Below are 20,957 nucleotides of genomic sequence, written 5' to 3' on the forward strand. Positions count from 1 at the left end.
TGAAAATGAAAACAGTCACAAGTGAGGTTCAAATGTTCAAATGTGTGTGACATCTTATGGGACTTAACTGCTAAGGTCATCAGTCCCTAAGCTTACACACTACTTAACCTAAATTATCCTAAGGACAAACTCACACACCCATGCCCGAGGGAGGACTCGAACCTCCGCCGGGACCAGCCGCACAGACCATGACTGCAACTCCTAAGACCGCTCGGCTAATCCCGCGCAGCACAAGTGAGGTTGTCGTTGCTAAAGTTACAATATTTTCCGTTGCGTAAGGTAATATGCAGTTTAGAAGCTTCGCAAACAACCGTTGCTAGAAATGTGAGGCAATTCTGTAATGAATAAGTAGCCTATTTCCTTGGAGGAGGCAAGAGCCCTCCCCCCCTCCCCCCCCCTTGGCATCTCCACCCTTATCGCGGACGCCTATGTTCTGTATCACTGCTGTTAACCGCTTCCCTTGGTTGTTAACAGTGCTCAAGGAGCACTACTGTCGGGAAATACCGAATGAGCTTGAATTACTTTCATTTTGCTGTCAAGGATATTTTGTGATATTTGCCTACGAGAAAGTAATTCTTGGAACGTGCACACTTGCATTTCAACAGTAAACCTCTCCACGATCCACAACACCGTTCTTCTACAGTCTGTCACTGAAGTTTTACGATCACCTCCATAATTCTCTCTCGCTTACTTAATGATTCCGTGACGATGATTCCGTGACGAAATGGGCGGCCCATCTTTGGATCTTTTCTGTCTCCGCTCTTAAAGCTTCCTGACGAGGATCCCAAACTAATGATCAAGCAGTCGAATGTTGGCTCTGTAAGCTTCTCCTATTGTGAGTGAATTACGTTTTCATAGGATACTTCCACTGAACTTCAGACTTGCATCTGCGTTTGTTACAACTCGGTTTTATGGCCATTTATTTCAGGCTGCTCCGTGCGCATGCTCCAAGATATTTCAGTTATGATTATTTCTGTTATTTGTCACCATAATGTAACTCGATAATAACATGTCCTTACATCTATTTGTGCCGAACATGTCCTTTTTTAGGGTTCCGTGGCTCAATGGGTAAAAACGAACCCTCATGGGGTCACTTTGCTGCCCGTCTGTCTAGTTGTCTGACTGTTAAAAACCCTTTTTCTCAGGAACGGGTAAACTGATCAACTTGAAATTTATGACACGCATTAAGAACTATGGTCTCTTGCCGGTAAAAAATTGAAGTCAATGCTATCAAAAGATACGATCATTTATGTCACATACTTCTGATACTCGCAGACTTACTCATCAAAACCTATAGGGCACTTCGCTTTGACAGAGAATCATGAAATTAGGCAAGAAGCAAGGTTTCATAGTAATAAAGAAAAAGATCAGAAATTTGTTAACTTGTAGCTATATCAGACAATAAATATTTTTGTCATTTTTTTATCCCACCGTCTGTCTGTCTCTACGTCTATTAAGACGCCTTTTTCTCAAGAGCGGGTAGACATATCAACCTGAAATTCTTGTCACAAAATTGGTGGTGTCAAAAAATTAAGCTACTAAGTCACCGCAATCAAAAGATATAAAATGTCACACATTTTGATACGAACACACTCTTTTAAACCTATAAGGTACTTCCCGTTGATGTAGAATCATGAAATTTTGCAAGAAATAAAGTTTCACAGTAATGAAAGAAAAATCAGAAATTTGTTAATTTATAGTTGTAGAAGTTATAGGAGAAGGGATCGTTTGGTAGGACATATTCTGAGGCATCAAGGAATCACCAATTTAGTATTGGGGGGCAGCGTGGAGGGTAAAAATCGTAGAGGGAGACCAAGAGGTGAATACACTAAACAGATTCAGATGGATGTAGGTTGCAGTGGGTACTGGGAGATGAAGAAGCGTGCACGGGATAGAGTAGCATGGAGAGCTGCATCAAACCAGTCTCAGGACTGAAGACCACAACAACAACATATTTATATCAAACAAAAATATTTCTTTTGTAATTCTTTATCCGAGTTCAAACAATAACTTGCCGGTATAAGTATCGATAACATATAAAAATCGTCGAGATTCACGGTTTCCGGGAATGATGAACTGTTTATACACATAATTAAGCTTGTTCAGAACATTCAGATCACAAGTCCTCCATGCACCTGGCCAATTTTGTTTCGTTACAGTTAGTTATAAGTGTGCATTTTCAGTACATCTTAATATGTCAGTTTTGTCTGCCGTATATCATTTTTTATGGCTTTCATTTTTTAAAATTGTTTTTAATTTTTTTGGTTTGTTTCTATGAACTATGATGTAATGAGAATATGTTTTATTTCGCTCGTTTTTCTTCAGTGATTAATTTTGTGTGGTCTATGTTAGCCTGATATTAATACGTTTCCTCAATAATCTCTGAATCACAAATATGCGCCTCTTTCGCATTATTATACGTAAACAATAGTACATTTGGTTAAGTTTGTATTGAATCAGTGATTCTATTATTTCTGCGATAAAAATAGCCTGCAATATATAAAACTACTATTTCTCTTCACATTTCTATTCCCCTTTTGAGTTATTCTCACAGGAAGCTTATGTATCACATCTTACCTAAACTCCTAAGTTTTTTTTTTATTTACTTGCTTTTATTACTCCTATTAAGGATATGTGCTGCTCTTCGACTTCTGGTTGACAGTGAAAAGCTAATATAAATTTTTATGTAACAAATGAGTAATAATATAACTGATATGCTGCTGGTCATATACACTCCTGGAAATGGAAAAAAGAACACATTGACACCGGTGTGTCAGACCCACCATACTTGCTCCGGACACTGCGAGAGGGCTGTACAAGCAATGATCACACGCACGGCACAGCGGACACACCAGGAACCGCGGTGTTGGCCGTCGAATGGCGCTAGCTGCGCAGCATTTGTGCACCGCCGCCGTCAGTGTCAGCCAGTTTGCCGTGGCATACGGAGCTCCATCGCAGTCTTTAACACTGGTAGCATGCCGCGACAGCGTGGACGTGAACCGTATGTGCAGTTGACGGACTTTGAGCGAGGGCGTATAGTGGGCATGCGGGAGGCCGGGTGGACGTACCGCCGAATTGCTCAACACGTGGGGCGTGAGGTCGCCACAGTACATCGATGTTGTCGCCAGTGGTCGGCGGAAGGTGCACGTGCCCGTCGACCTGGGACCGGACCGCAGCGACGCACGGATGCACGCCAAGACCGTAGGATCCTACGCAGTGCCGTAGGGGACCGCACCGCCACTTCCCAGCAAATTAGGGACACTGTTGCTCCTGGGGTATCGGCGAGGACCATTCGCAACCGTCTCCATGAAGCTGGGCTACGGTCCCGCACACCGTTAGGCCGTCTTCCGCTCACGCCCCAACATCGTGCAGCCCGCCTCCAGTGGTGTCGCGACAGGCGTGAATGGAGGGACGAATGGAGACGTGTCGTCTTCAGCGATGAGAGTCGCTTCTGCCTTGGTGCCAATGATGGTCGTATGCGTGTTTGGCGCCGTGCAGGTGAGCGCCACAATCAGGACTGCATACGACCGAGGCACACAGGGCCAACACCCGGCATAATGGTGTGGGGAGCGATCTCCTACACTGGCCGTACACCACTGGTGATCGTCGAGGGGACACTGAATAGTGCACGGTACATCCAAACCGTCATCGAACCCATCGTTCTACCATTCCTAGACCGGCAAGGGAACTTGCCGTTCCAACAGGACAATGCACGTCCGCATGTATCCCGTGCCACCCAACGTGCTCTAGAAGGTGTAAGTCAACTACCCTGGCCAGCAAGATCTCCGGATCTGTCCCCCATTGAGCATGTTTGGGACTGGATGAAGCGTCGTCTCACGCGGTCTGCACGTCCAGCACGAACGCTGGTCCAACTGAGGCGCCAGGTGGAAATGGCATGGCAAGCCGTTCCACAGGACTACATCCAGCATCTCTACGATCGTCTCCATGGGAGAATAGCAGCCTGCTTTGCTGCGAAAGGTGGATATACACTGTACTAGTGCCGACATTGTGCATGCTCTGTTGCCTGTGTCTATGTGCCTGTGGTTCTGTCAGTGTGATCATGTGATGTATCTGACCCTAGGAATGTGTCAATAAAGTTTCCCCTTCCTGGGACAATGAATTCACGGTGTTCTTATTTCAATTTCCAGGAGTGTACATTTCTCCTAGAGAATGAGGATGGTGGTGTTATAGATGGTGATGGTTGTGTAGGGGCTCGACTGCTAGTAGCTGCAGGATGTTGTGACGATGAAGCGTGGTGTCACACACTTCAAATTTTTTTTTTTTGTTTTGTTTACTGTGGATGAGTTCGGTAAAGTCACATTTGTCAGCTGTACAGCCTAGGAGCTATCGAACGAAATGTTGACCTATATATTTTTAAGGAAGTAAAAAAATATTGTACAAATCTGATTTGAATAATTACGTGCAACTGGAAAAAAGTCTGCGCACGCTATGCATTGCTTTTAACGGGTTTTCATACGGATAACCTGCAAATGGAGTATCTGTGATAGGAGAGTCTGTGCCTAGTTTGGCAACACTGCCTTGTAACCAGCGGGCCCTATGTGTAGCTGCTGTGGATATGTTACAGCATAAGTGCGAAACTGGCCGAAGCGGGATGTGGCGGGCCAAGTCAGGAAATGGTCAGTGTCGCTACAAACTCACCGGCCAATGTCCGATCTTTTCCTGATTTCGGGATCTGGCCGCCCAATTCACGAAATGGCGTGGACCCATCGACCAAAGTCGGGAGAAAAGCCCCGGGAGTAGACAACATTCCATTAGATCCACTGACAGCCTTGGGAGAGCCAGTCCTGACAAAACTCTACCACCTGGTGAGCAAGATGTATGTTGTTGTTGTTGTGGTCTTCAGTCCTGAGACTGGTTTGATGCAGCTCACCATACTACTCTATCTTGTGCAAGCTTCTTCATCTCCCAGTACTTACTGCAACCTACATCCTTCTCAATCTGCTTAGTGTATTCATCTCTTGGTCTCCCTATACGATGTTTACCCTCCACGCTGCCCTCCAATGATAAATTTGTGATCCCTTGATGCCCCAGAACATGTCCTACAAACCGGTCCCTTCTTCTAGTCAAGTTGTGCCACAAACTTCTTTTCTCCCCAATTCTATTCAATACCTCCCCATTAGTTATGTGATCTACCCATCTAATCTTCAGCATTCTTCTGTAGCACCACATTTCGAAAGCTTCTATTCTCTTCTTGTCTAAACTATTTATCGTCCATGTTTCACTTCCATACATGGCTACACTCCATACAAATACTTTCAGAAACGACTTCCTGACACTTCAATCAATACTCGATGTTAACAAATTTCTCTTCGACAAAAACGCTTTCCTTGCCATTGCCAGTCTACATTTTATATCCTCTCTATTTCGACCATCATCAGCTATTTTGCTCCCCAAATAGCAAAACTCTATTACTACTTTAAGTGTCTCATTTTCTAATCTAATTCCCTCAGCATCACCCGACTTAATTTGACTACATTCCATTATCCTCGTTTTGCTTATGTTGATGTTCATCTTATATCCTCCTTTCAAGACAATGTCCATTCCGTTCTACAGCTCTTCCAAGTCCTCTGCCGTCCCTGGCAGCTTTACAATGTCATCGGCGAACCTCAAAGTTTTTATTTCTCCTCTATGGAATTTAATACCTACTCTGAACTTTTCTTTTGTTTCCTTTACTGCTTGCTCAATATACAGATTGAATAACATCGAGGAGAGGCTACAACCGTGTCTCACTCCCTTCCCAACCACTGCTTCCCTTTCATGTCCATCGACTCTTATAACTGCCATCTGGTTTCTGTACAAATTGTAAATAGCCTTCCGCTCCCTGCCACCTTCAGAATTTGAAAGAGAGTATTCCAATCAACATTGTCAAAAGCTTTCTCCAAGTCTACAAATGCTAGAAACGTAGGTTTGCCTTTCTTTAATCTTTCTTCTATGATAAGACGTAGGGTCAGTATTGCCTCACGTGTTCCAACATTTCTACAGAATCCAAACTGATCTTCCCCGAGGTCGGCTTCTATCAGTTTTTCCATTCGTCTGTTAAGAATTTGCATTAGTATTTTGCAGCTGTGACTTATTAAACTGATAGTTCAATAATTTTCACATCTATCAACACCTGTTTTTTTTGGGGGGGATTGGAATTATTATATTCTTCTTGAAGTCTGAGGGTAATTCGCCTGTCTTATACATCTTGCTCACCAGATGGTAGAGTTTTGTCAGGACTGGCTCTCCCAATGCTGTCAGTAGTTCCAATGGAATGTTGTCTACTCCCGGGGCCTTGTTTCGACTCAGGCCTTTCAGTACTCAGTCAAACTCTTCAGGCAGTATCGTATCTCCCATTTCATCTTCATCTACATCCTCTTCCATTTCCATAATATTGTCCTCAAGTACATTGCCCTTGTATAGACCCTCTATATGCTCCTTCCACCTTTCTGCTTTCCCTTCTTTGCTTAGAACTGGGTTTCTATCTGAGCTCTCAATATTCATAAAAGTGGTTCTCTTTTCTCCAAAGGTCTCTTTAAATTCGTATATGCAGTATGTAACTTACCCCTAGTGATATATGCCACTACAGCCTTACATTTTTCCTCTAGCCATCCCTGCTTAGTCAATTTGCACTTCCTGTCGATCTCATTTTTGAGATGTTTGTATTCCTGTTTGCCTGCTTCATTTACCGCATTTTTATATTTTCGCCCTTGTCTTTTTACCTATTTGATCCTCTGCTGCCTTCACTATTTCATCCCTCAAAGCTACCCATTCTTCTTCTACTGTATTTCTTTCCCCCATTCCTTTCAGTTGTTCCCTTGTGCTCTCCCTGAAACCCTGTACAACCTCTGTCTCTTTCAGTTTATCCAGGTCCCATCTCCTTAAATTCCCACATTCTTGCAGTTACTTCAGTTTTAATTTACAGTTCATAACCAATATTATGTGCCCAGAGTCCAAATCTGCCCCTGGAAATTTCTTACAATTGAAAACCTGGTTCCTAAATCTTTGTCTTACCATTATATAATCTGTCTGTTATCTTCTAGTATCTCCAGGGTTCTTCCATGTATACAACCTTCTTTCATGATTCTTGAACCAAGTGTTAGCTATGATTAAGTTATGCTCTGCGCAAAATTCTACCAGGCGGCTTCCTCTTTCATTTCTTAGTAACAATCCATATTCACCTACCGTGTTTCCTTCTCTCCCTTGCCCTACTCTCGAATTCCAGTCACCCATGACTATTAAATTTTCGTCTCCCTTCACTACCTGGATAATTTCATTTATCTCATCATACATTTCATCAGTTTCTTCGTCATCTGCAGAGCTAGTTGGCACCTAAACTTGCACTACTGTAGTAGGCGTGGGCTTCGTGTCTATCTTGGCCACAATAATGCGTTCACTATGCTGTTTGTAGTAGCTTACCCGTACTCCTATTTGTTATTCATTATTAAACCTACTCCTGCATTACCCCTATTTGATTTTGTATTTATAACCCTGTATTCACCTGACCAAAGGTCTTGTTCCTCCTGCCACCGAATTCCATTAATTCCCACTATATCTGACTTTAACGTATCCATTTACCTTTTTCAATTTTCTAACCTACCTGTCCGATTAAGGGATCTGACATTCCACGCTCCGATCCGTAGAACGCCAGTTTTCTTTCTCCTGATAACGACGTCCTCTTGAGTAGTCCCCGTCCGGAGATCCGAATGATATATTTTACCCAAGAGGAAGCCATCATCATTTAATCGTACTGTAAAGCTGCATGCCCTCAGGAAAAATTACGGCTGTAGTTTCCCCTTGCTTTCAGCCGTTCGCAGTACCAGAACAGCAAGGCCAAGAAGTATGAGACAGGTAAAATTCCTCAGACTTCAAGAAGAATATAATAATTCCAATCCCAAAGAAAGCTGGTGTTGATAGATGTGAAAATTACCGAACTATCAGTTTCATAAGTCACAGCTGCAAAATACTAACGCGAATTCTTTACAGACGAATGGAAAAACTGATAGAAGCCGACCTCGGGGAAGATTAGTTTGGATTCCGTAGAAATGTTGGAACACGTGAGGTAATACTGACCCTACGACCTTTCTTAGAAGATAGATTCAGGAAAGGAAAAACCTACGTTTCTAGCTTTTGTAGACTTAAAGAAAGCTTTTGAGAATGTTGACTGGAATACTCTCTTTCAAATTCTGAAGGTGGCAGGGGTAAAATACAGGGAGCGAAAGGCTCTCTACAATTTGTACAGAAACCAGATGACAGTTATAAGAGTCGATGGACATGAAAGGGAAGCAGTGGTTGGGAAGGTAGTGTTATTCAATCTGTATATTGAGCAAGCAGTAAAGGAAACAAAAGAGAAGTTCGGAGTGGGTATTAAATTCCATGGAGAAGAAATAAAAACTTTGAGGTTCGCCGATGACATTGTAATTCTGTCAGTCACAGCAAAGGACTTGGAAGAGCAGTTGAACGGAATGGACAGTTTCCTGAAAGAAGGGTATAAGATGAACATCAACAAAAGCAACACGAGGATAGTGGAATGTAGTCGAATTAAGTCGTGTGATGCTGAGGGAATTAGATTAAGAAACGAGACACTTTAAGTAGTAAAGGAGTTTTGCTATTTGGGGAGCAAAATAACTGATGATGGTCGAGGTAGAGAGGATATAAAATATAGACTGGCAATGGCAAGGAAAGCGTTTCTGAAGAAGAGAAATTTGTTAGCATCGAGTATTGATTTAAGTGTCAGGAAGTCGTTTATGAAAGTATTTGTATGGAGTGTAGCCATGTATGGAAGTGAAACATGGACGATAAATAGTTTAGGCAAGAAGAGAATAGAAGCTTTCGAAATGTGGTGCTACAGAAGAATGCTGAAGATTAGATGGGTAGATCACATAACTAATGGGGAGGTATTGAATAGAATTGGGGAGAAGAGGAGTTTGTGGCACAACTTGATTAGAAGAAGGGATCGGTTGGTAGGACATGTTCTGAGGCATCAAGGGATCACCAATTTAGTACTGGAGGGCAGCGTGGAGGGTAAAAATCGTAGAGGGAGACCAAGAGATGAATACACTAAGCAGATTCAGAAGGATGTAGGCTGGAGTAGGTTCTGGGAGATGAAGAAGCTTGCACAAGATAAAGTAGCATGGAGAGCTGCATCAAACCAGTCTCAGGACTGAAGACCACAACAACAACAACGACTTTGGCCACATCTCAGAGCCAAAGTGGGCAATGGTGGGCCGATTCGGGATCTGGCTATACCATATACAATAAAGGGGCATATTGTACAATTATGTTTTCTTTCGTAAGCTCTCTTCTGATGACAGAAATTGTTACCATAATGTAGCCATTTGATTTCCACACAACATTTGTATCCAACAACGAAATAACACTCCAGCTTTGGAGATCGACGAGGTACCAGAGGAATGTGAGAGCATACATAAGAACAATGCCGATCTTCAAGACCGCAATCGGAACTCACGGGGTAACACAAACTGTTTAAAAACTGACTGTTGAAACTAGTCATGAAAAATTTTACGTTAAGGTTTGGCGTGCTTCTTAGTTGAACCTTTTACAACAGCATCAAATGGTTCAAATGGCTCTGAGCACTATGGGACTTAACATCTATGGTCATCAGTCCCCTAGAACTTAGAACTACTCAAACCTAACTAACCTAAGGACAGCACACAACACCCAGTCATCACGAGGCAGAGAAAATCCCTTGACCCCGCCGGGAATCGAACCCGGGAACCCGGGCGTGGGAAGCGAGAACGCTACCGCACGACCACGAGCTACGGACCACAACGGCATCAAAATCGTCCTCGTGCCGGTGCATAAACGTTGTGACAAGAATTACTGCAACAGTGATTAGACGGCGCAATTGTAGTTGCAGAGGATCGGAAAATTCATTCGAACTATGTATTAAAGTATTTCACTGACTTCACCGTCACTTATGAACCAGATCCAGAGAATTCTCGAAAAACGTGACTGAACAATGTGCCTACTAGTAGTATTATTGTTATTATGAAGTTTACACTGTTTAGTGAGCGTGAATTAGTTACAATTATATTTTTCATTTCTTTCTTGTGAGCTTACTGCTGTCTATGAACTGTTATTTGTGCATGATTTTCAGAGTGTCGTATGGTAATAATCATTCAGTGAGTTGGTTAATGAAAAGAATGATTTTCAGTGTACTTTCCTGCGCATCTTAATATTTTTTCAGACTTCGTGGTAGCGATCGTAGGTTGTTCTGTATGATTAATCCGACAGCCTCACGGTTGTATATTGTAGATCGTGTGGAACAGCTTTGTTGAAGGCTAGGAACTGCATCACACATACTCAACTATACTTATTTTTCATTTGGTAATTGATTTCGGTCACACTCGAACCATCCTCGGGACATAAGAGATATATTTAATTGTGCATTCCACAACTTCAGTAACTAATCAGAATCTTGAAATGCTTCATTTTGATGTAATGTACGTCTGTTTTTCAGTGTAAGTCCACGTCGGAAGACAGAATGTAGAGTCATACTCAAAAGTATCCGAACGACTTGAATTGCATTTCGCCTGATTCGCATGCAACCCACATAACGCAGCTGTCTAGCAGGTCCTCTTGATAGCTCCACACAGTAAGTTGTGTTAATGGTCATAGATCTTGGCTTTTTGACTGCCAAGCTGCTTCGCAATACCAGCGTCTCTGAAGAAATTCGAGTCGACCATCAGCGATACGAATTTCAGTATCGTTCTTCACTTAAGACTCACATGCCAGGGTGATAAGTATGAAGGAAATGAACCTCTTGATTATTTTAGGGCCTCTATGCTAAATTTCCACAGTAGCAATTAGGAACTCCCTGCAGGCATTTGCTAACAGTGGCTCTAGCAACTTACTTTTTCTCTGGGTAGCTTCAAATATGGGCAATTTTGTCGCCTTAAATCCAATTGAATATTTTAAATATCACTTGTGAACAGCATTCACGTCTCCATTAATTAAGGTATAGACCTCAAAACAAGCAATTTGCCTGAGTAGCTATAGAGCAGGTTCTGATAGGTATTGACACAATCTTTTGCATCCATTTACAACCACATTACATTGCATTTACTCTCTGTGCCTTGACAAGCACATATGAATCCATGACAATAATAAATTATTTGAGGAACCTCCAGTGAAAGGAAAAAGAACAGAATGTGACGCTTTAATTGTAGTGCACTGGATCAAAAACAATGAAATTAATTCTGTACCACATTGATGTATTGCATTCTAGTGTAATAAAATAATCATCAAATTAAAAAGGTTTTGCGCCTCCTTTGCTATCAGGAGTAAAACACAAATAGTAGACAGATTTTATGGGTCACCACTCAACAACATTAAAGTATTTTACAAGGTCGAGAGTGCGGAGTGGACCAGACGTTGTCGGCAGAAGGCGAGACAATGCAGTGCCTCAGCCCCAGCCGGTAGGCAGTAAATGGGTCCCAGAGAACTCAGACGCATGCGGTGTTCAGAGGCAGATGGTCGGCAAAGAAATCTTTCGCTAAAACATTGTTGGACCAAACTATTATTACCAGTGTGACAGAAAGCGAAATCTATTGTTGATTCGCTTGAAAATCACTCATAGCTTCAGCACCGAGAGGAAAGGGGCGATAAAAACTTTGTCGACGTGTGCCTTTAGTTACCAGACGTCGTATTAGCTTGTCTCGCGTTTTACCTCAAGACTACGGTCGTAGTCAAGAATAAAGTACTAAGACTGCAGTCAAGACTTCCTCTGGGAAGTGCCGCAGTCTACAATGTTGCCAGATCGAGCATACTGCCGGACATAGGATTCTGAGAGAAGCACGACTGTATTGCCCACCTCACGTGAACGACTCGGCGGTCAATTTTTTGCTCTAAGACTGTATCTACAACACATATTGCATGCTGAAGACCCAGAAGAATTAAAAAACAGAAGTAGTTTATGAGAGCAACGTTAACTATAGCGTTCGAAGTATTCATAGTATTGTATACGTGTGTGTAAATGCCTACCAAAGCCCACTCAAGGAAGACAAGGATACACAGTCTAACTTCAATATTATAAATTCGCCTCAGTTTGTAGATGAACTCAGTGTTAGGTTGATAATCATTTTGAATATTTAGCAGAACTGTACCCATTGGTGTTAAACTCGTTTTCAACCAAGGATTCCCACAGCTAAAGGAACGCTACTTGTGATACCTCATAGAGAAAATACTTACGCAGTGCTATCAGACGAAAAGATCAACCTGACACATTCTGTGGGAAGTTTGTTTTACAACCTTCGTACCTGGATAATGAGCTATTTCCTATTTGAGATGTCTCTGAACGTTGCTGCTTGAGACGATTTAAGACGAAACTAAATTCCTTCAGCTACGACAATGTTTAAAGAAATCGTCTTAACGGAACTAAATTATGGTTTGTGAATCGTTTACCGGCCGTACTCTGCAGCATTTCGCTGGCTGGTAGGCAAAAAGCTTACTGACAAATATCACAGAAGGAAAAGAGGGACGAAATGTCTCCCACTGGAAGGTCATGTTGTTTTATTTAAATGATTACAAAATCAGGTAAAACGAACAGTCAGGTTGTCAGTATAAGCACATTACTGTTGTCAGTATGATTTTTCACTGCCCAGGGCCTGTAATGATAAAGGGCCTGTTTAGGTCAGGCATATTGTATACAGAAGTGGAAGAGAGAGCACTACTAAATTCTAATCCGTATGCATTGCATACACACAGATATTACTGTTACAGTGTACTTATGGATCCTAATGAGTGAATTGCGTATTTTCTGGTGAGAAAGAGCACTGGCAAACAGTCTTCGCTACATTAGGTTACTTAATCTTGTGTCACTATGAGTTAGAATTCATGGTCAGCGACTAAGTGTAAGGTCAAAGACTCAGATGCGAGTTTTGCAACTGTGAAATACTTTCCTACATTACAGAAGCGAATATTAAATTTGAACTATTATTGCAAAAATTTTGTACTTGGATCTCTTAGAATGAAAATCTTTCTGTTTATTGCAAAGGAAAACAATTGATTTTCTAAAACATTGTCAGTCATACACAACTTGCAACAGGTCATGTCGACCAAATCATATGGAAGAACTGACAGCGACGTATGTCAGAAGGCAGTAAGACCTCTTGTCATTTGGCAACACACACACACACACACACACACACACACACACACACACACACAAACACACACATTCGTTTTTTATTTTTATTTGTTTGTTGTGCTCAACTAACGGCGAGGCACTAAAACTTCTGTGAATGAGTTTCTTAGTTTTTAGTACACTTACGAAAGAAATATAAAAACAACTATGAGAGTTTTTATGATGCTTAGTTTGCAGTCAGTTCTGAGTATTATTAGTAACTACGCTCCAGTCCCTAAACCTAGTTACAGAAATGCGAATCAGACGCATTACGTATTCCAGGGCGTAGAGGCCGCGACTTGGAGACACCAGCTATGGTCACTTCCCAGCCCGCTGTAAGATCGCATCGATTCGTCTTCTTCCTGCTGGTATTGTAACTGAGATTTGGCAACAAGGCAGTGTATGTTTGGCAACTCTGTGATCGACGAGTTACTTCCTGGTGTGCACGGAATTAAGCCTCAAAGTTCACTTGATTTTACCTGTCATTTCCACTGAATAATCTGAGTTATTATCGCGTCAGGTGTAACAAAAGATTGTAAATTTACGGTTTTCAGACCAGGAAAGTCGTTGCACGTGGAAATCGCAACTAATCTCGTCCTTCAAATAGCGGTTTACGAATTCTAGCCACTGTTGGTCTCGTAAGAGGAAGCTAAGGCACAGACTTCTTCGCCAGCTCTGTGGTAACGTGATGACCTGTGAAAAAGCGTCTGATTTGGTTCGCAGTCCCAGTTTCACTGAGTGTAGCGTTTTTATCCCTTCTGTCAAAGAGCTACAAGCAGTCAGATCAAACATCGATAAGGAAATCGCAAGAAAATACTTTGGGCTCATAGTGCAATGGTGTAATACTTACAATACTGCACAACAGGTAACGCCTCTTTCCACTGCTGACAGCAACTTTTCGGTTTCTAGGAATACATAACTTTAATTATGAAATGCCACATTTGCGACACAGCATAACTATTAAACACAGACCCAATCAAAATCTAAGTGAGTAGTATTTTACCAATTCGTGACGATAGAGGCACGCTTGTGTACAGATACTCAGTTTTATTAAAACAGGCTTTCGTTGTAAGGTTATCGTGGGTAGTTTTATTTCATTTTTTATAATACAGTTCAGAATTTTCGTAAGGTTTCCTTTAATGTTGTTAAAACAATAGTAAACATGAGAGAGAAATTAATCATCAACGATATATGCGAATTCTCTAATGTTATCTATAACAGTCTGAAAATGCACATGCGGTTTATTGATTACACGCATGTAGAAAACTTGTTCTGAGTTAAAGCTGTCAAACAAGGTTTGAAGAAGAATAAAATGCCACTACCAGACGACAGATAATGTAGAAAATACTTTTCCGACGTATTTTGGCACGATGCACTCTACCCATTCATAATACAATAGTTTCGAGATGCATCTACTGTCTGGCTGTCTATTAAACCTGAAATGAACAAAATGTCGCAGAAGTTAGCCCTTTTTCCACATACGACTATTTTGGGTTGAGAAGTGAAGGAAATTATATTACAAGTTCCAGTAGATTGATAATTTTAGCAGACAGCAGAATTGCATTTTAAAAAATATAGCAGTGAATGTACTCGAACTCGCGACATCTTATTTTCCATGAACGATACTTACTATTACGCCACTAGCCGACACATAGCTACAGCAGCTCCAGAAGTCACAATAATTCCTCCAGAACTTCTGTATTCCACAGTGCTGTGGGATAATACATATTGCCAGGTCAATACTTACGAGAGACAAACAGTTATACCTTTGCTTTTGCACTGCATGGCGTTTTCAACAAACAGATAGCGCAATAGAGTAGCTCAAGTGGAAAGGAACACTTCCTATTAAAATTTCTGCATCCTACACTGTTGGCAGTTCTGTGTTGGTGGCAGTTACGAGATTTTATTTTGGTGATTACAAAATAAAGTTGAATGCATGCACTGGGTAGCCGAGGCAGCTAGTTAATGGTGATTCGGTCAACCAAGTAAATGAATTTACTGAACATGCTGCAAATTGATAAGGGAGCCTTTGTGTCAGAATTCTCAGTCAGTGTGGTACAACGGCATTATGATAGAAAAATGAGCCACTGAGAATAGAATTTGGTAGTATGTTGGGCTGATAATAGGTTCCTAAATCCAAGGTCTGGGTTCGGTTCCAACTTCGGTCAATGACTTTAGATAGGGAGAGACAGATTCCATTCTCTTCTGGCTACACCAAGTGAAGAAGATACAATGGCATTGTGGTCTGAAATTCATATTTAAAATGGTATTCCTTCTCTACCAAGTAAACGTTAAGTTGAGCCACAATAAAGTCTGGAGTGGCGACATGTAGAAACTCTATCACCAGTAACCTTTCTTGTACTAGTTATTTATTTTTAGTGACGAAACAAACGCTATATAGGCTCACAGGTCGCTTATTCTATCTTTTATCTGAGCTTCTGTATGTCGATGAAATTGGTTCTGAAGTGGGAATGGAACTCAGACCGCCCTTAATGTGGAATGTGATCCCTTCGTGACGATACAGCTCGGCTACAATTTGTTGTTTGTTCAAAACTGCAGATTCCTCAACATCTCCACATATTGCGCGTGAATGGGTTCGAATTCTGGCCCCACACTAATGATTTCATTATGTATTATCAAGCTCTAGCATGAGAACACCTATCTGCTGGTGGATAACAATTTCGATTTTAAATGTATTTTCATTCGTTGTCAACACTAACAGTATTGGACGTTTTTGACTCTCAGTGGGACATAGAACTATTTGCGAGATCACTGTAACTTCAAGGATATTATTCCGAGCTGCTGGTGGAGAAAAATTCGGTAGCTGACGTCTCTTTGTGTGTAGTCAACAATGCTATGTGTGGAGCTCTATTCCCAGTCAGCACTGAACTCGTCGTCATAGTATTTCTAGTTCAAATATGCTCACATGTCGCTGCTGGTGCAACAAACCCTTATTTAACGTTCGTTTTTTCTAGAATATAACAGCGATAGGTGCCAGGTTGGAGTCCTGGGAAGGAAAAAATTAATGTTTCGTCTCGTCATTTCAGTTAAAACATCTAGCTACTGCCGAGAAAATACGATTTGTCACTGTTGATTGTGCTTCGATATATATCTTATTAGGTTCTGGGTTCGAATTCCTGTCTAACACAAAGCTTTACCTCACGGCATTTCAAATGAGTTACTTGTCAAGAAGCAATATTTAACATCTCTCGTGGTTCGTTAACAGGGACAATAGGTGCTGGGTAGGAATTCGCGTCCGTTAAAAATGTTTGCGTTATGTAATTTAAAGTTGGTATATGCTAATTGATACTGTCTAAAATCGAGGTATATCACTCTATGTATGCCTAATCAGGAATAACTGTTAGTTTCCGTCAGTCACGAAATCTTTGCTCAGACTGCATGACCTGGTTTGAAGCCATATGCAAAACGAGACGGTTCGTCGTGTCATTTGAAGTTCATACATGATCTCAACTAGATGCTCGTGAATAACTTAAATTTTTAATGTCATTTTGTGTTAAATAATAAGTACGGTATGTTACTTTGAAGAGGAAATCATGAATACGACGAACTTACTACGTGCATTACCTATCTGACGTAATGATGAGAGTGGTAACATTTCAGGTATGTCATTTATTGTAATAAATGTGAGCTTAAAGCCTTAAGGACAGTCTTACCTGTGATAAGGTGTTCCCTGAAATTTGTAGTATCGTAGTATTTCTTTACATCTTGAGTTATTGCGATACAGAGCAGTGTTTTCTAGTGGTGACTTGTTGGAACCATTTTCAATAGTCAAACGACTGTACCAAGGCGCGATTAGAGGACCTGCTAGACAGCTGCGTTATGTGGGTTGCATGCGAATCAGGCGAAATGCAATTCAAGTCTTTCGGATACTTTTGAGCACGACTGTACATGATCGTGACATCGTAAGTTATACCAAATGAACCATTTCACAATTTCGATTAGTTATAGCAATTGTGAAATGCACATTTAAATGCATCTTTTATGGCTCGAGGATGGTCAGAATGTGACCAAAATGGACTTCCTCACACTTAAATCTTATTTTAAATATTTTATGCCTTCTTTGGACCACTCTAGTGAATTATACATATGTTTTCACAAGGTATTTTATTATTATTCAGCAAGACAGTTCAATTTAATAACAATTCAATAGTACGATGGTTATATAAAGGATTATTGTAATTAATTATATGGAAGTTTTGTTGCTCTTCTGTATGCCCACTATTTCTTCATTCTTTCAGATTTTTGTTTGTTTCTTCATTTGAGATAATCCTTCCTGTAGTTCTTTTACTGATCTTCATTTGTAGCCTGGCCTGTGTGTCTTCCAGTATTTTGATTTTGCTTATTGCGTTTTTGAGGTCACGTGCTCTAATTTGGAATTCTCATATATCTACCTCATATCTTGTAATCTGTTTATGTTGCTCTTAATATTTCACAATTTTCCGTTTATTCTCTTACTTATTCCGTTTTATAGAGTTCTGTTCAGACATACAAAGAATGATATGCGTTTCTTCTCGATTGTGCTCGCCACTGTTTATTTTTTTGTATACTGTTTCATTTGAAGCTATTCTGTAATGTCCTATTATTTGATACTGTTTATTTACGCATATCTTAATTATTCTTCTTTCTGTCTTGAACATTCTGTCAGTTTCTACTGTGTTATTTGTTTTGATGATGCTTTTACGTGCTTATGTTTTCCTGTTTTTTTTAATTATTTACAATGTTTTTATCTTGCAGCTATTGACAGAATTTGTTTGTTGTATGTGTTTTCGGTCATGTAATTTGTTATTTTCATTTTTTATTCTATTTTGGTATATCTGCCTCATTTAGATTTTATGATACGATTTCACTTAAATATTTAAAGCTATCAACAATTTCGTTTCACTGTTTTTCCACTGCAAGTTTCTTTGCAGGTGGTGGGTAAGTCATCATTATCTCTTTTTTTTCAAACTGCATTCCAAAACCAATTTTCTGTCTTTCTTTGCAGCGATTTTACTTTTTGTCTGGTCCCTTGAACAGTATTCGCTAGAAGAGCAAGATCATCAGGAAATCCCAAGCAGTTTAAACGTATACCGTTTTTGGAACTTCTGTTTTTTAGGTTATCCTTGTACCATTCTTGTACATTAAGTTTATATCTAACGTTAACTCATTTATTTTATTCAGTGATGTTTTTCTTCCTATTGCAACTCTTGGTTTTACACTCGCTTTGCTTCTGCCAACAACAATATATTTTCCACATTCTTGTATAATAAATTTTACCTTCTCATCTCCTAATCTAATTCTCTTGACGTCACCCGACTTGTTTCAAAAACATTCCATTACCCTTTTCTTTTTACTTTTATTGACGTTGATATTGTAGCCTCTTTCTCAAGGCAATTTAAATTCTGTTTAACTGATCTTCCACGCCCTTTGCCACCTTTCCCTGAACTGTCACTTTACATAAAACTTTTCCAAGGAGTGAACCCTAGTTCTTAAAATTCTATTCTGATATTCTGTGGCCGGCCGGTGTGGCCGTGCGGTTAAAGGCGCTTCAGTTTGGAACCGCGTGGCCGCTACGGTCGCAGGTTCGAATCCTGCCTCGGGCATGGATGTGTGTGATGTCCTTAGGTTAGTTAGGTTTAATTAGTTCTAAGTTCTAGGGGGCTGATGACCACAGATGTTAAGTCCCATAGTGCTCAGAGCCATTTGAACCTTTTTTGATATTCTGTGTACGGGGAAAGAAACGGTAGTTAACTTGTAGGAATTCAGAAGTAATAAGATTTCAAACGTATTTCCCCCTGTTTACAGGAACGGCAGATAGTTCCACAAAATGAAAGAGGCTGGGAATAACACAGTGTTATTGACATGCACGAGGTTGCTTTGAATTGCAACCTTTTGCTGGAGGTCGAAAGGTGAGACCGACTCTTCCGCAACTCTGACCTAGCAATGCTGGGCGGCGAGAAAAACCTGTTTGGAGGATCACAGCCCATTGCATCTGAGGGTCAGCCCGACTCCGGCGTCGAGTCGTTCTGCAGAGCCTGGAACCGGCTGACATTGGCACTGAAGGCGAGAGCGGTCCAGCCGCCGTCTATAACAGGCACTGGGAGCCCACGGGTCACGTGCAGCGCGGCCCCCGGCTGGAACACCGGACTGTGGCTCACTTATTTGGAGGCAAAGGTAACCTCTCTGCAGCGGGGGAGATCGTGACGTTATAACTACCACGACGAAAACATTAAATTACGTAATTAATTTACGGTTATCTTCAAGTACGTGTCCGCAGTCCTGGTACACAATGAAATCCCCACGGCACTGTACCGTAGAACGCAGACAGACAACCCAAAAGGAAATGGCACAGTTCCTTACTTAAATGGAGCATCATGCTTTCATCAGTTTTCCACATTTTAAGGAGCAGCACGGTGCTATAGTCCGTGATGAATTGGTGAAACTGTACTGCAGTAGTTGCGGCGATTCTCGTATTTACTCGTATGCCTGAGTGATTGGGCTTAACTAAGAGAATTCCAACCTGTCTTTCCTGAGCACCGAAGCCCCTTGTCAATATTAGTTCTGCTAATCTGGCTCGGGCCAACCGACCGTAATTAAAAGATGCGATCTGACTGTGTGTACTACGACAGTAAAAGTTCCGCCGCCCCAGACGTGAAACAATTCGGAGAAGTAACCTGCCACAGTCAAGGAATAAACATCTACATCCACGTCTACATTATGCTCCCCAAGGTGTGTGGCGGAGGATACTTCTGTTACCACTAACTGATCTCCCCCCCCCCTTTCCCTGTTTCACTCTCGAATGGCGCGTGGGAAGACTTGGTAAGCCTCTGTATTAGCTCTGATTTCTCGAAGTTTTTTCGTCGTGGTCATTTCGCGAAATGTATGTGTGAGGAAGAAATGTGTTGTTCGACTCTTCCCAGAAAGTGCTGGTTGGTTGGTTGGTTGGTTTGGGGAAGGAGACCAGACAGCGAGGTCATCGGTCTCATCGGATTAGGGAAGGACGGGGAAGGAAGTCGGCCGTGCCCTTTGAAAGGAACCATCCCGGCATTTGCCTGGAGCGATTTAGGGAAATCACGGAAAACCTAAATCAGGATGGCCGGACGCGGGATTGAACCGTCGTCCTCCCGAATGCGAGTCCAGTGTCTAACCACTGCGCCACCTCGCTCGGTCGGAAAGTGCTCTCTCGAAATTTCAGTAGTAGACGTCTCCGTTACGCACAGCGGCTGTCTTGTACTGTCTGCCACAGGAATTTGTTGGACATCACTGAAACGCTCTCTCGCTGATGAAACTATCCCGCCACGAAACGCGCCACTATTCGTTGGATTTTTTCTGTTTATTCTATCAGTTCTACCTGGTAAGGATCCCATATTGATGAATAATACCCAAGACCCGTTCGATCGAGCACATTGTAAGCCCCTTCCTTCGCTGATGAGTAACACTTCTTTAAGATTCTTCCTATGATTCTCAGTTTGGCATCTGCTTTTCGTACTGTTCATTTTATGTGGTCATTTCACTTAAGGCTGCTCTGGATTGTTACAATAGAAATTTTACGGTAGATACTGTTTCCTGCGGTTTGTCATCAATAGTATACTTGTGCAATAGTGGATGTCTCTTCCTATGTATGAGTGATATGTTACATTTATCGATCATCAAGGTCAACAGCATCATTCATCAACCCCTGTAGGTCATTCTGCTTATCGATACCGTCTCTTCTGGCGTTGCTTCTTCGTAATGGACAGACTCATCATCTGCGAATAGTCAGAGATCTTCCGAGGCCTTCTGCTAGATCTTTATATACATAGCAAATAGT

The sequence above is a fragment of the Schistocerca piceifrons genome, chromosome 4 (genome assembly GCF_021461385.2).
Source record: "Schistocerca piceifrons isolate TAMUIC-IGC-003096 chromosome 4, iqSchPice1.1, whole genome shotgun sequence".
Lineage (NCBI taxonomy): Eukaryota > Metazoa > Arthropoda > Insecta > Orthoptera > Acrididae > Schistocerca > Schistocerca piceifrons.